Raw genomic sequence first — 16,626 nt, 5'->3', positions numbered from 1 at the left:
AGTGACCTAAAATTAACATTAAATCCATCTGTTATCTCTTAAGAAAACCCAGGTGTCTCACTCAGCCCGGCAAACATGACCAAGCGGAATGACGGCAAATCTGCACCGGTTAAGTGTTTGCATAACGCAGAAAAAGCGTACGAGCGATGGTGGAGGTTGGCAAAGCAGATGCATCTGACATGTAAGCCTATTTAGGTAAATTGGTAAGCTACTCCCTGAATGAAAGTACATAACAGGGGGGAAGGGGGGAGGGGCTACTGGAGGTCAACAGAGAACAGGTGGTGCTGGATCTTAACATACACTTCTATGAATCTGCGATATGGGGTAAAAACCTGTGTAGCTGCTGACCACACAGTAATGATCTGCAATCCAATAAATCTTGTTTTTCGAACAAATATGTAAGAAATTCAGCTCCAGAATTCACTGCAGACTGTGAACTTAAATACAGCAGTCCTTCCCCCCATCGAAGCATGCAGGTTCGAAAGTGTTCCTCCAACAGCCAAGCGGTGAGATTAACCCACGTCAGCCCCTCCCTCTTCTTTACCTGGTCGTCTGTCTCATCCACTCATTGTCTGAGGCTTGCCATCTGCTTCATGGGAAACCACTAATGCACACCGATCCCCTGGGAGTGACGTTTCAACACCTGAGGTCAGCGACTCCCAGGACACCTGCAACTAGTAAGAAGCAGCTTGTTCACACAGCATTATTGTCCCTCGTGTTTCCCCTTTCTTTAGTGCGGAGCAGTGTGTGTTAAAAATAACTGTTACTAATCGTAACACTAGGCTGAAATACTAGGCTGAAATAAACAGATTACATCACAAACTCTTGGACAAAACATAATGGTCTATGAAACATGATATGTACATACATGTCTACATATGGCTTTGTTGTGAAAGGGAGAAGAAGAGACAGAACAGGACATTCTGTCTGCATAAGGCGGTGCATGTGAATGGAGAAACATGTTTTGAGAAGAGAACATGTAGAACCCCTTATCTATTACTTCATTGGGGTATTAATTTTGGCTGTGCATCATTGACATCCAAAAGAGAAGAATTGAGTATAAATCTAAGAGTTATTCTAAGGGAGTTCAGTATGAGTTTTAACTACTTCTGTGTACTTAATGAAAATAAATTCGATTAAATAAGTTGCGGTTTGTTGCAACATTAAATCCATTATGTGTAGGAGGTGAGTACAGCATCCGTCCAATTGAATTGATCGTTGATGAAACTATCCTTTTCTTTAATCGGTGGTTTTAGTCTTAATAACATTTATATTACTAATATTTCTTTAGTCAATCATTTGTTTTGTTTTTAAAGGTTTTTTTTTTCATGTTGAATGACTTATTTCCGAGAAACGTATGAGTTGAGAACATTTCTGGTACAGAAAATAAGAAGTGTTAAGTGTAAATGCCTGCAGAGTATTAGGCACTATTTTACTCCTCCGCCGGTGTAGCATTGCACTCCAGTAACAATGCTGGATGCACGATGGAGAGTTTAAAGAAAGAATCTCATCTTTTATTGTGTTCTTTTATTCCACAATGCATCGTGTCCAGTGATAGCTTGGTTATATACTGTATTTTGGCGAGTTATGCTGGTAGTGGCTAATGTAGTCTCAAGGCTCTAGTCTCAAATAAAGGAGGAGTAACAGAGGTGTGGTGAGCTGACTTCTTTCTAAATCCACACCCAGACCAAACATCACTGTCTCTAGTTGAGACAATTTAACAGACTCCGGGTGACATAGGGCTTGGACCAACTTTTTTGCAGAAGCACCACACATGCAGAAGTATAGTCCTAATCTGTACACAAACTTTGATGTGTAACTCCCCATTAAAAAGCACAATCTACATGTTAGTCGTCCAACTGTAATGCATCTGCAGATCTTTATCTACAATATGTCTATCCCACTATGACTGGTACGGAGTTCTTTGCCAACAAAGTGAAGCAATGACGACACAGAATACGGTTAAGTCTTTGAAGTTGTTAAACACACAGTGAAAATATGTAATGTGCATGCAGATTTATAGTTTAAATGATAAAAGGCATTGGCAGCCAGACGGGTGTGACTCGACAAACCTAATCAGCTTTTCTCATTAGCAGACTGTGGCGAGCACACAGTGAATGTGCTGTTCCCATCTCTCTCCACTAAATGCATATAAGAATAGTGTATTAATTAAAACCATCACAGATTCCAGCTTTAAAGTCTTCTATATCTAGATCACTTTCTGTGTCATTGAGAGCAAGTACCCTTTTTCTACTTGAAGTGTACATTTATATTATATTATATATACACACGTATACCACATATGTAATCGTAAATTACATGTTTTTCTGCATTCAATGATACACACAAAAAGTATGCACACACAGGATGCATGGAATAAGCATCACTGCACATTTCACTATGAAAACTGTTACATTTTCACAAAGACAGTGCAAATGACTCAAAGGCTTAGAGAGGGTGTGCCGCATGCATGTGCGTGCATAAACACACACACACACTGGCTATTTTGGATGGCTGAGATGGTGTATTTGGCAGTGAGAACGTGCTCATGAATTTGGGAAAGGTATCAGGTTAGACACACTAACGCGTTTTGTGTGAGACTGACGCTTTGTCTGGTGTCAAACCTTCACAGGGATTTCTATTTTTATTTTTTTTTTGCAGCTGTTACATTTAGGATCACAATTCATTAGTAGCTTACTGATTCTCAGCATTAACAAATATTTAATCCTATGAAGAATTAATTCATTTTAACAACCTCCTAAACGTTGATGTACAGAGGCAGCAAAAAGCTAGTGTGTTCTTTCATTAAATCAACCTGTTGTTTAGACACTTTGTCAAATGATGCCCAATGTTGCTTGTTCTCCCTCGTTACAAAGGAGGCTTAGCTGTAATAGAGAACAGCTAAATTACATTACACAGCAGCACATGTGTGCAAATGCGCATGATTTCTGAACGATATACATCATCCTGCACTCTGATATTTCAAAAGACATATAAATGTGTCCTCACTTGACTTGTTTTGCATATCTGACTATCAACATGAACTGCTAAAATGTTGTCTAACTAAATAAGCTGACTCACGTTATCAAATGATTCAAGACACACGGCACACCCATTTGTGTCCAGTGTATTAACACCACATTTTATAAAGGACAAGATAATATATTCAGCTAATGTCTCCATTAAAACCAGTTGTATAATTCAAGTTTGCCACCATTGTTAATTTTTTTTTATCTATTTGGACTCAACTTGAGATTAAAAAGTAATTTTTCTACATTATAAACGAAGACAATGTGGCACAGGTCCAATGCATTAAGGTGTAAGATGTGAGGAAAATGTAATTAAAATATTTGCTGATAACTGAAATTAAATGGTGAGTTTGGTTTCGAAATAATATCCTTCATCAACTATACCACTGAGTACTTGGTTAAACAGTCTTATTGTATTTCTACAGTATTTCTACAGGACGTATAGTATATGTTAAAATAATGTTTGTATGAATGGGTTTGTGCAGTAGCATCTACTCATGAGACTACTCATGAGAACGCTGTTGGTTGACTCTTCATGACCCCATTCACAGGAATGTGCCCTCAAAAGATGAAACCCAAAGTGAAAGTTTGGTTTAAGATAAAAAAAAAAAACATAGATCAATATTTTAATTTTTTGCTCAAAAAGTAAAAAAAAGTGACTTATTAACTATATTAGATGCATATTTGTAATACTTGTTTATCTGAGTAAAGTCTGAGAGTTAAAATCAGTCAGGAATCCTAACATTGTTGCATAAAGCCACACTTGTCTGTGTTTCAGAGGTGGAGGAATTTCAATGCTGTGTGTTACTTGCAAGGCATGTTGGGAGGAGACTGGCAACGTGACCTTTCCGTGTCACACTAAAAGCTGTTTTAAATATGTGTGTGTTTTTACTGTGCAATCTGTAAAGCGCAAAGAACAAATGTGGGAAAAAATTTAGTTCATCAATATTTTATCATTTGAAAGAATATTTTAAAATGTTGCAAAAACATGTGAGAGGGGAAGTGATATCACACTCATGTCTATACATGAAGCCAGTTAACTTAATTAACGCAGACACTGGAAATGGGGAAACAGCTCGTCTGGCTACAATCCGCCGATTGGCACCTTTAAATGTCACTATTGGATAATGCTACTTTTAAAAGAAACTTCATACATTACAACATTACTACCATTAAAAATCACGTTGGTTATATTGTCCAGAGGACGTGTAGCATAATCTATTCCTACCTTTGAGTCTACTGCCTCATTTACGTCAGTAGTTTCCAAACATCTTCACATCAAGGACCCCTAAACTGACACATATTAGACCGGAGTTTTGCATTTAAATATTTCGTTTTAGAAAGTGTATGGAATCCATGACCAAAGTAGTCATACATTCTGTCATTGTGTTACTTATGGATAGAATTATAGTGGAAATATATGATTCCCCTTTTGCTGAGGACCCCCTAGATCCCCTTCAAAGGCCCCCGGTGGGAATCACTGGTCTACAGCATCTGTAACTCTGCCGCAGTAATGATACGCAATATCCCCTTTACTGCTCTTTTTTGTATCATGGTAGCTGCAAATCTTTTTTTTCTGTCGGGCACTGTTCCTTCCATGTTACACGGCACAGGATTTTACTGTAAAAACAACAATTTCCATTTTGCAGGCTACCTGTTTCCCCCCCCCATTTCCTGTCTTTAAGCTACGCTAAGCTAACTAGCAGTTTGCTCCAGCTTTATAAATATTGCACAGGAAGTTGTGTTGATCCTATCAATCCAATTCAGGCCAAGAATGGGAATACGTGTATTCACCCCAAATGTTAAAACTACTCCTTAAGGAATGTGACGAGACCGGATGAGACCTTATCTTTTACTCTGTCAAGCATAACAAAGTCTGTATCATGTTTTCTTCAACGTGGGTCCAAGGCTGTAGCTTTACTCAACAAAGTCTTGAGATTATGGTCCTATCTGAGATTTGCACATTTATTTTCAATGTCTTCAAAGTAGAGGTATGTGCAAATGTTCCCACACAGCTTTTCAGGTTTTCACACTGAATGTGTGTGTGTGTGTCTTTGCCATCACTCACACACACACGCATAGCCTACATACCCAGGTGTTTGGTGTTTTTATAGAGATCCTTTACTGCACCACTTTTACTGTGACTGTACAGGTGTGACTGATCATTCCTCGCATGAAAGGAGACAGCAGTCAAACAAGAAATGCCCCGTGTCAGAAAACATCCTGCAGAGCCTTTGGGACTCCACTTAGTCAAAGCGTTTCAGTATTCAGACAGTTGTTGGCATTAAGGTGTTAATTGATTGTTTTGGTTTGGTCAATGATAAAAAGATATAAAGACTCTACCCATCCATGCTTTTCTGTTTTTTCAAGCGCTCCAGCAGTGAATACCAACCACACGTTGCTAATTAGTGGCAGTACGGTTTATGTCTGAATCTTTACAGCACAATTGACATAATTGGACAATTTCAGATTAAAATATTAGTCTGGTCTGGCTTAACCAGCTCTCCGTCACCACACACAATAGACAACAACGAATGGCGCCCGCCACTGGAACAACATTGGGTAATTGTGTGCAGGAGCCGATTTCCCATAACCACAGGGGCACAGTGACAGAGCGATCCAATAAAAGTCAAACACCAGACTACTGAAGCATTTATGCTGTATCAAGGGACCAGGAAGGGGCTGACTTTGAAACCATGTTGTGATGGAGCAGGGTAATGTAGTGACCAGACTTTTACACTCTGGTGAATCTAATACCTTTAAAATCCCAATAGGATGTTGGCTGTAACGTGAAAATGAATCCGTAATATATTTTTGAGGGAATTTATTGGGAATTACTAATGAACTCGTTCAATCAGGCAATAGCTGAGACTAAAAAGTTAGTCATATTTGAATTTGAGATCTAATATTCGTCAGGCTATACCTTGAGCAAGATCCTTGTGGTAGCATGTTAAGTAGCTCACAATGACAATGCTAACATGCAGATGTTTAATGTATTCCATGGTCCCCAGCTTAGTTTAGTGTAAGTAAAACTTATGAGCAAAGCCTTCTGGCTGACTCACATTCATTTGTTGTTCAGAACAAGAAAAAAAACAGATCAGTGTGTTCTTTGTGTGTCAGTGTGTGTTCATGTGTGTGTATCCACCGCATGACGCTGTTCCCTTTGAAGCTTGATTAAAGTCCTCGCCTTGTCAAGGGCTGTTTTTTTGTATTCTGACCAGGTAATCACACTTGAAAGTCAAAGGACTAGAATCATACAATAGTATGAGAGTCTTATCTCAGTGTTTAATACTACCTTGTGTTGTTCAGCTGGAGCTGCCTCATCCCAGGCTTCATAGGGGAGGGGGGTGTTGCCGGGATGGAAGGCTACAGTCACTCTGCTCGCTATAGTTTCCCCCGCAGCTCTTTAGGGTGTCGATGACTCACTCAGGCCACAGACGTCATCTTATTCAGGGCAGGTGCCTTCGTATTGCCCCAGCTGCAAGTCACTTCCACAGAGGAGAGAGAGAGAGAGAGAGAGAGAGAGAGCAATGAGTGATGTGCAAAACAGAACAAGACATAGAAAGATTAACTTCCAGACTGATTTTTGGCAAATAAATCATTTTGAGGTAAAGATAAAGGGTTTTGGTGGATTTCGGAGACTGGATGGAGCACACATAATCCTGCCCAGGGACAAGCTCTTCTAGTCTCCTCTAGTCAGGCTGGGACCCAAATGAGCAGAATACGTTATGATTAACGTGTTTGGTATCTGAGTCACAGTTTCATATTGGCATGAAGATGAAGACAGTTAATGGTAATGTCAAGAACCAGCTTCAAAAAAACACATCTTGACATATTTTAACGGATTAACAGTATATTAACAGTTAATATAGCGACAAACAGATTATTATCACTCTGCTCGTGATGCTAATAATCAAGTATTTATCTGTTGGTCTGGTTTGTATGCAAACATTTTGTGTAAACAGGGACCAGGCAAGAACTTGAATTAACTTGAATCTCACCCCCCCCCCCCCCCCCCCCCAGTCCGTCCAGATGAACCGAATTACAATAATGATTTAGAGTTCACCACACAAATAACTAACTACCACACAACATAGACTTAGGGTTAAGTAGCCATCCCCTATGACATCTATACTCTTATAGCTGAAGAGCCCCGGCAGTGGAATCAAGACTAACAGGAGCAAGCTACATCTAATTTCACCCTTCATAATATTTGTCTCCTCATGTCCTCTTAGGGAAAAGGCACCTTGTTACTCCTCCGACCAACAATAATGGGCTTTACTTTACAGAGGCAGTCTGGCGTACTCACTTCCCTCTGCTCTGGCCTCATGAGCCCTCTCTCCTGAGATGGGTAAGGGTTCCCATGTGTCCTGCCACTCAGCTAATTGAGGCCTGGTAAAGGCAAGTTGCCATGGAGGAGACTCCCACATGTGGGATGCTACTTTTAGTCTCGCTCTTTTGGGAACAAAGTAAGTTCATGCTTAACATTTTAATGTATATTTTTGCGCAGAGTAAAAGTAGAAACCTTCCATTTCTTGTCTGAATTATGTCGTATATTAATCACACTTTTTCACAGTAATAACAAAGAAAGGCATTAAAGTTAAGACAAAATATGGATTTAAATACAACTCTTTGTCTAAAGACAAGATTGATATTCAAAATCAGAATCGCTATCATGCTGAATCCAACTATTTCTGTAACGTCCACAAAGTGATTGACCAGATGTGTGGATGTGAAAAAGTAAGCAGGGTTTTAACTTCTCTCTTAAGGTCTTTTTCATTCTTTACACTTCAATCACTTTTCCACACACTGCATGAGAATTATGTCAATAGCCACATATTAAAATAATCATTGTATCTTGCAAGGTAATGCGGTGAAAATATTCTAAATATAGCATATCTTTAAACTGATGTTTTCTTTAAGTGGGCCTTTCTTTTAGGTCGCTAAAATACGTTTAATCAGTACATCTGCTCCAATGCTGTCCTCCTGTCTGTTTCTCCAAACTTAGGGCACAGGATCTCTTTCCTGCCCCAGTGCAATAACCTGCTACAACATCTCACCTCTGTCTAACAGAGAACTCCCAGATGTACAGTTTTAGTTCTGCTCCATCTATAACCTGCATATGGTGAATTTACACATTGTTATATTAGCACAATACCTCATTTAATTTAAAACAAAAACAGCAGCAAATTGCACACTTTTGATTAATGTATATAGTAGGGCTGGGTTCAAATAATCGATTTTCTGATTAAAATCGATCTTCATTTGGCTATTCTGATATAATTTCATAAAATCCCAGGATCGATCTTTTAATATAGTGTAATTAACAGGCACACTGCTTCATACAGTGTCTCTCCTCTGTTTGTTTCACACGCATACACACACACACACACACACACACACGCACACACGCACACGCACGCACACACACACACACACGCACACACACACACTCACACACACACACGCACATGCACACACACGCACGCACACACACACACACACACACACACACACACACACACACAGATCGATAGTCATGTCGAAGACGTTTATTCTAACTTTTTAACATACAACTTTTCAATAAGGGTCGAGTCATTACCCACAAGAATCCTAAAGAACTGAATCACAACTGAAAGTTAGACTCGGTGAAAGTCAGGGGTGGGGTAGGGGGTTAAAAAGTGGCTGGTGTATTGCGATTCCTCCATAAATGATTGCACATACACTTGCATATTTATGCACATGTGTATGGTCTCTGAATGACAAGGAATTAGAATTAGAACTACTAGAATGTTTCTTCAGTAAATTTCTTAATTTTGATTAATCAAGCACATGATTAGACATAATTTGATGGGAAAAATGCTATAAAATTGTAAAACATAGAATTTAGAAAAATTCAAATGGAAAACACGGAATTTGGAAAAAAAACTAATGGAATCTGGAAAAAATTCAGATTTCATAGGGCCCTAACCACTAGTACCAAAACATGGCAAAACATTTGTTAACCTATTGAAGGTTGTTCTCTCTCTATCCCAGGGTGCTGCTCAGACCTGTTGAGATTTTGTCATGCACTTTCACTACATTCCCTGTTGCAGTTACAGTACTTACTTGACTTCTGTACAGATACAAATAAGATATAATGTAAGCCTGACAGGCTGTTCATGTTTAATAAAAAGTACATTCATGTTACTGCTACTGATGTAAACATTAATATTTATAATAATGCACCAGGTTAGAGGGTTCCTTGTACAATTTACAGCAGTATTTCTATGAGAATCTATTTCATATCCAAGCAAAATTGGTATAATTAACTGAAATATCCCTAACCGAATCGATATTGAATCGAATCGAATCGAATAGGAGATTGAATCGAATCCGGACCTTGTGAATCGTAATCAAATCGATTCGGGAAATCAGTGGCGATACCCAGCCCTAGTATATCGTATGTTATATTCTTATATTTTATACTGTAGTTCTTGTTGTGCGGTATAATTATAGTGTATTCTAATATATTCTTTATATTGTGTTTTCCATAGATATATCTAGTGCTGATATGTAGATTCGGCTGCTGTAACACAATAATTTCTCTATTTGGGATTAATAAAGTACATCTATCTAATCCCTTGTTTTCTACTTTAATTTGAGCTGCTCAGTACAGCCTGTGAGTAGCAATATATATTGCATTGAACATATTTTATTGTCTTCTTATAAGTATATAATATTACATTCTGTCACTTCACATCCTCCTAGTATGTGTACAATATGTGCTGAAAATTGGCCATGAAAATTATTTTTGAGGGATGCACTGATGAGTTTAATCTCATGCATACAGAAGAGCATTTTCAGTGAGTAGTCTCATCCTCTATACTTCACAAAGATGGAATAATTGTCAGTACTTTACATGCAGAGTGAGAGCCGTCAGTCAGATCGTCTGCCGCTGGAACCAAACAGGATGAGTCAGCCTGGAGACAGTGGTGAGCTCATGCACAGCAGGGAGACGAAGAGCCGGAGATGACAACGGACATCTTAAGCTGAGAATGTAAGCAAATATTTTTGCACAAACAAATAAAAGCAGATTGACAATTGAAGATGTTTGCGTGTGTCTACGTTTGTTTTCACAGTAGTTTTGTTGCAATTATCCCATTTCCCAAATCAATTTCACGTTGGACCCGGCAACCTTGTCAGAGGCACTTGGTATGATCCAACACACCAGCCACTGTTATCTAGTCATCCCTATATTCTGGACGTCATGCATTAGCAAATAAATGGCTGTTACTGTGGCAACCGTTTGAAAACACATCATCTGGACAATGTCATGATTTCATTTCATTATCGTAATGAGACCAGTCTTGGCGTGAGTCCATTTTCACAACATGGGCAGTGAAAATCCTTAAAAGAGCATTATGGATTTGTTCCTTTTAGTCAAATCCTTTAGATATTGTAGAGAATCAAAGCAGGAATGTCGAGGACTCTTTAACAGCCTGACGCTTTTAGCCCACACCTTAATTTAGGGCTGTTACTTAAACCAGCAGACAAACACAAGACAAACATGGAAGCAGACAGAATGTATGTCTGGTTTAAATTTAGAACAATAAAGCCATAATTTCCTCCATGGATGACTGCTATTTTTCCGTGCCAAGCGAAGGAACATTCAATCAAGCTGTATCTGAGGATGGGTTGTCACGCTGAGCTGCACACACTGCAACATAGCTGTTCAAAATCTGATGTTTACATGAGGAGAGATGAATTGTGAAACAGCAGATCAAAATGAAAAATATTTTCCTGTTAATCTCACAATGTTCACTTGGTGTCACAGATGAGAAAAGGGTATGTGAAATAATAAGAATATCTGAATCTTCAATCAAAATACTGATGATGTGGCGCACTGCACATTAGGGCACAATTCATGTGTGCAAGACTCTTGCTTGTTGCCAAAGCCCATATCACACATTTTCTTTGTTCTCGTGCACCTGACTGACATTTTCTCTTTGCTTTCAGTAAATTACATCCATAGTTCTGTCAGTGAAATTCAATCCAGCCTAATCTCCAAACCTGCTGGCTTGTGTTTAGTGTTTCCACAGCACAGGGTCAACCAGTGCAACATCTGCACTCCAGGAGAAATTACCTTGACACTCACGTGTCTTCTTTTGTCCCCAAATAACTTTTGATCAAGTAGACTATTTCCCCTCAGGCAAGGCTGTTAGACCTCAGATAAAAGGTGAAACAATGAGTCTACTGAAAAGGCTTCTATGGTAAATAAGGAGTGAAAATACTACAGACGAATGGGAGAAGGTCACTTTGTCTGGCTCCAAAACAGCAAAACCTCCCCCTTCTCCACCTCCCTTTTTAATCAGAGCAAGAAACAGATGGACTCTAAAGCTTCTTTGGGCATTTGAATCACCAACGTTGTAGTTTAAATGAATATTTTAATCTCAATAACAGTGATTTTTCAGTTATGTCTTAGATGTAAAAAGGAAAGGACTCTGTCTTGAGGTAAAAGCCTCAACAATGTAACACATAACCCCACTTTAAGGTTCTCTTCCATAATGTCAACCTTGTTTATATTGTTAAAAGCTTTTTGTTCATTGCTAAGGAGGCCTAAGGTACAGCTGAAATGAATCCCTGCATTACATAATATAGAGGGTGATACCCATGAGAGAGATTTTTCTGGCCTCAGGAAACAGCGAGTTTGAAAACTTCTTTGCAGTGGTTGAACTCAGAATATGTTGTATGTTCATGTGTTATTTTGTAAACTATGTGCACATCTACAGCTATATTACTGAGAGAGAGAAAGCTAATAAAATAACTGACCTATACCTGATCTATATAATGATTGACATATTGTGATTAATCCTTATGTGCAACTTTGAAAAATGAACAGTCCTTAGTTCTTTGGTTAGCATGATGCAAACTCAACCGAACATAACAGCTCCTTTTGTGGTTGTGAAGTTGACTCAATATCTGTCAGCACTGCCAACTACTGTTAGCGGCCAATTTTTAGCCGTGCTGGTGGTATGGCTCGAGGAACGGCACTCCAGTCCAACACTTTGGTGCAGACTGAATTAAGTACTGAATGGAATGCTATAAAGTCTTAAAAAGATTCACGTCCCCTTCAGGAGGAATTATACTTTGCTGATCCTGTGTTAAACAATTCAGATTTTGTTCAATGACATTAGCAAATGTTTGCATGCTAACACGCTACATTATACCCATCAACAGGTTAGCATTATCATTGTGAGAATTTAAGCCCACTGATCACAGAAAAACAGAGGTTCTCCGTCAAGAAAGAAGAATACATGTACAGTAGTTTGCAATACACTACGGACAACATAATAATTTCACAGGCGCTTGTTAAAATTAGCTCCAACAATCAGGACACGGGGGACATTAAGGCGATGCAGAAGACGGGATCAGCAAGTCCCATCAATCATTCATGACAGCAGGCAGGACTCTGCCAGCGTTGATGGATGGCAGCGGTGAAATGAGACAGAGGGGAATGCACCATACGTCCAGCTTGTCACACACTATACCGCCACACATCAGTGACTCCACCACTTCATGATCAGCGCCAGCACGGACCGCTCACAACAGCGTCGCCTGTTCATGAAGATCGTGCAATCAAATGTTGGTGGAGAAATTAATGGTGGTTGTCCTGTCCTCACATCATATGTACCACACGACTCCATGATTTATTTCATTAATCATCCATCTCCTGTTTGAACTGAAGAAAAACATTCGGCAGTCCAAACACAATAACCACAAAAACAAATCCCTTTGCTGTTGAATCAGTATTATGACATAATTATCCCACGGCACACACTTAATAGTCAAACATGCAAACACGTGTAGGCCCAAACTGAACAGTTTACTTATATGAGGTCATGTGACTGGCTGTCAGTAGTCAGTATGGGTGCTGGAGGTAATAAGTGGGCAAAGACTCTTACTGTTAATATAACCCCCCTCCCCCTGTTATATTTGGTATGAAAGTTTTTCCTCCCCATCATCTCCATTTGATTAAATTGCAGACATGACAACTGGCAACTGAGCTGCAGCTGCAGCAGCAGCAGTCACACAAGGGCAGCATTAACATTTAGAGGCTTTGTAAAAGCTGAAGCAGTCAACATTGACAAAATTACCAGGTGGTGATAATTGCGCTGGGAGACAAAAATAGTTGTTTTAAGCAGGGAGCTGTCACTGAAAGCAGCTGTGGGGGGAAAACAAGTCAAAGGCAGACATCCTGGGCCGCCCTGTGTCGCCAGCAGCCCAATAAACTGACCACAGTGTTCGACATGCTGTTCTACACACTGTTAAAGTCTTCATGCTCCAGCACGCAAGTGGCAGGAAAAAGCCATTGCTCTGTATCCACTCAATCCTCTGTCAGTTTACTTTTTTCTGTTAGATTCACAAGTTAGGATTTAGCTGACCAGTTATGAGGGACTGAAGCTAGATATGGAATAACACGTCTATTTCATCTGTGTATAAACAGAAATAGATCCTTGGTGAAGTTTTGCTCTCAATCCTTGGAGAAACGTCAAATAAACCAAATGAAATGGTATGTAAGTATATAAAAACTACTGTATATGCGTAAGGTAAAAATCAGAGCAATCTGTAGGGATTTTGCTACAAATGTTAGTAGACATATTATGTGTTTTCTAATTTTTACGTACACGTGGTGTTGGTCGGTTGGTCCACCACTTTAGTTCAGACAGAAATTCATTCATTCATGATCTCCAGGATGAATCCTAACGACTTTATCAACCTCATGAATTTTCCTTGCGCGCCATCAGCCGGTCAAAGTTTTCACTTGCCCAGTAAATATATCCCAACATCAGTCGTATGGATTGGCAACATTTACGATTCCTTCAGGATAAATTGTAACAATTTAAAGGAGCAGTATATCTGATTAAGTGGCATCTAAATTGCAGATTGCATCAATCTGAATACCCCCTCTGCTCACCTGCTACCGAAGTAGATATAAATGGCTACAAAAACAACGAATAGATTAGACTAGATTTGACACACTGTTCCTTTCACTCAACTTTTCATATAACATCAGGCCAATTGATGAGAAGCATAACAAAAAGTGTCTGGGCATTATGTTTATCAATTGAAGTGTGATTTTAGCTCATCCACCAAAGAATAATATCCAGAGGGCTGCAGCAGACCATGAACAAACTTACAGCATATAATTAAATTCAAAGAGGACCTTATTCTTCACATACAGTTACAATCATAGCTCTGGTTTGATGGCTCATTGTATACAAACAGTAATTATGTCCTTAAAATACAGTAGGCTACTCATCTTTCACCATGAAACAAAGACCTGTTTTCATTCTCCTCCTCGCTTCCACCAATATGAACCTGTTTTAAGATTTCTATTCCAGATGAAATATGCAGACTAGTTATCATCTCAACAACCGTGAACTTAAGTTTCCTATTTGTTGTAATACTTATTCCTGACCATTTTTCGAAAAATATCTTGTTTTCAGACTTGTCATGTGATTTAACTAAATAGCTGCTGACAATCAGAAGTTTTACACTCACAGATGAAACTTGTGCAACACCCCTGATGCGGTTGTTGGACTGTACCGTGGCCTAGTGCGTTAGGCACATGCAGGTTCAACCGCATGCAATCAGTTGTCTTCTATTCATAGTTTCAGCGTCTGGGTAAAAGTTCAGTCTTGAGCAGACATGACTCAGTCACTTTGCTTATTTAATTGCCAGACAGTCCATAAAATCTTCCTACAAAAACTGCAAGGAAGACATCATGCGGTTCTTACTGTAGAACAGAAATAAAACTATGAACAAAATTACATTTCACACTTTAACACAGAACTCAATAATTCCATATTACCAGTGGAATCATACTTGTGGTGATTTAATCATATTGTCATACAAATGAATGTTGCTTTATTTAAGCAATTTGTATTTTACAGTAACAGAATCTGTAACTCTGGTGTTTGTTTTACATGTGTGACTTTTGTCTGGTGTAACACACAACACTGGAACACACTTGATTACGCTGATTCTCAACTGAAGTATTTAACATGTGTTTTATTTAAGTATTTCACTTTAAAGATATACTTTTGAAATTATTTCTAACTCCTGTTCGTCAAGAATGGTAACTCGATGGCAGTATGAGTGGGTGCATTTACTTTAGTGTAGTCTGCCACCTGCTGGCTCTTTTGTAGTAATCTTTCAAGGGGGTCATTCCGTGTCATTTCATCAAATGCCTCCCACCTGACCATCTCAGACTGTCCTGAAAAAATTAAAGTAGAAAGACACACTTGTTAATAGGACAAATATAAAATATTAGTTCTCTACTGTCAACAGTTTTCTCATGAAACATCATTGAATGAAGGGTAGTTTAGACGGTTTTTGGCATCATGCTCTGAAAAGCCATCTTTAAACAGCAATATCTGGAAAACTATCTCACTTGTGGCCTTCAAAATTTCGACAGTGTATATCTGTTACTAATCGCCTCCAGACATGAAATATCAGGGGTGTAGCTCAATGATAACCTAGTATGGTAGGTACTTAAAATGTGGCTTGTTGAAATAATTTTTGCAGCTAAAAGACTTCTATCACTTCTGCATTTATATAGCGCTTTTGTCCAAAGTGCTTTACAGTAATGACTGACATTCACCCATTCATACACACATTCACACACCGACGGCAGAGTCAACCACGCAGGGCGACAGCCAGCTTGTCAGGAGCAATTGGGGTGAGGTGTCTTGCTCAGGGACACCAGGCAGTCAGCTAGGAGGAGCCGGGGATCGAACCGGCAATCTTGAGCTAATACCTCCTGAGCTAATCCCCCCCAGTGATGGCATACATGCGCCCCGTTTCTGTAGAGGGAACGTCAATCCTTGAAACATCTCTGATCCTTCCTATCCACCATTTCTGATCATACACACAACTCACGTATTGTCTCATAGTGAGCATACACTCTTAGAAATAAAAGTGCTAAGTAGAACCATATAAGGTTCTTCGGCTTGTCCTCATAGGAGAACCCTTTTTGGCTCCAGGTAGAACCTTTTATAAAGGTTCCACCTGGAACCCTTTTGGAAGGTTCTACCGAGAACCCCACATAAAGGGTTATACCTAGAACTGTGTGTGTAAGGTTCCACCCAGAACCCCTCATGAGAGGTTCTACAAAGAACCCACGCAGGGAGTTCCAATAAGAACCCTTTCATTTTTCAAGGGTTACGTCTAGAACCCACACAGGGAGTTCCACTAAGAACCCTTTCATATTTCAAGGGTTTCATCTAGAACCTGCACAGGGAGTTCCACTAAGAACCCTTTCATTTTTCAAGGGTTACGTCTAGAACCCACACAGGGAGTTCCACTAAGAACCCTTTCATATTTCAAGGGTTTCATCTAGAACCTGCACAGGGAGTTCCACTAAGAACCCTTTCATTTTTCAAGGGTTACGTCTAGAACCCACACAGGGAGTTCCAATAAGAACCCTTTCATATTTCAAGGGTTTCATCTAGAACCTGCACAGGGAGTTCCACTAAGAACCCTTTCATTTTTCAAGGGTTACGTCTATAACCCACACAGGGAGTTCCACTAAGAACCCTTTCATTTTTCAAAG

The sequence above is a fragment of the Eutrigla gurnardus genome (genome assembly GCF_963514095.1).
Source record: "Eutrigla gurnardus genome assembly, chromosome: 1".
NCBI lineage: Eukaryota > Metazoa > Chordata > Actinopteri > Perciformes > Triglidae > Eutrigla > Eutrigla gurnardus.
This window is presented reverse-complemented; position numbering follows the sequence as displayed.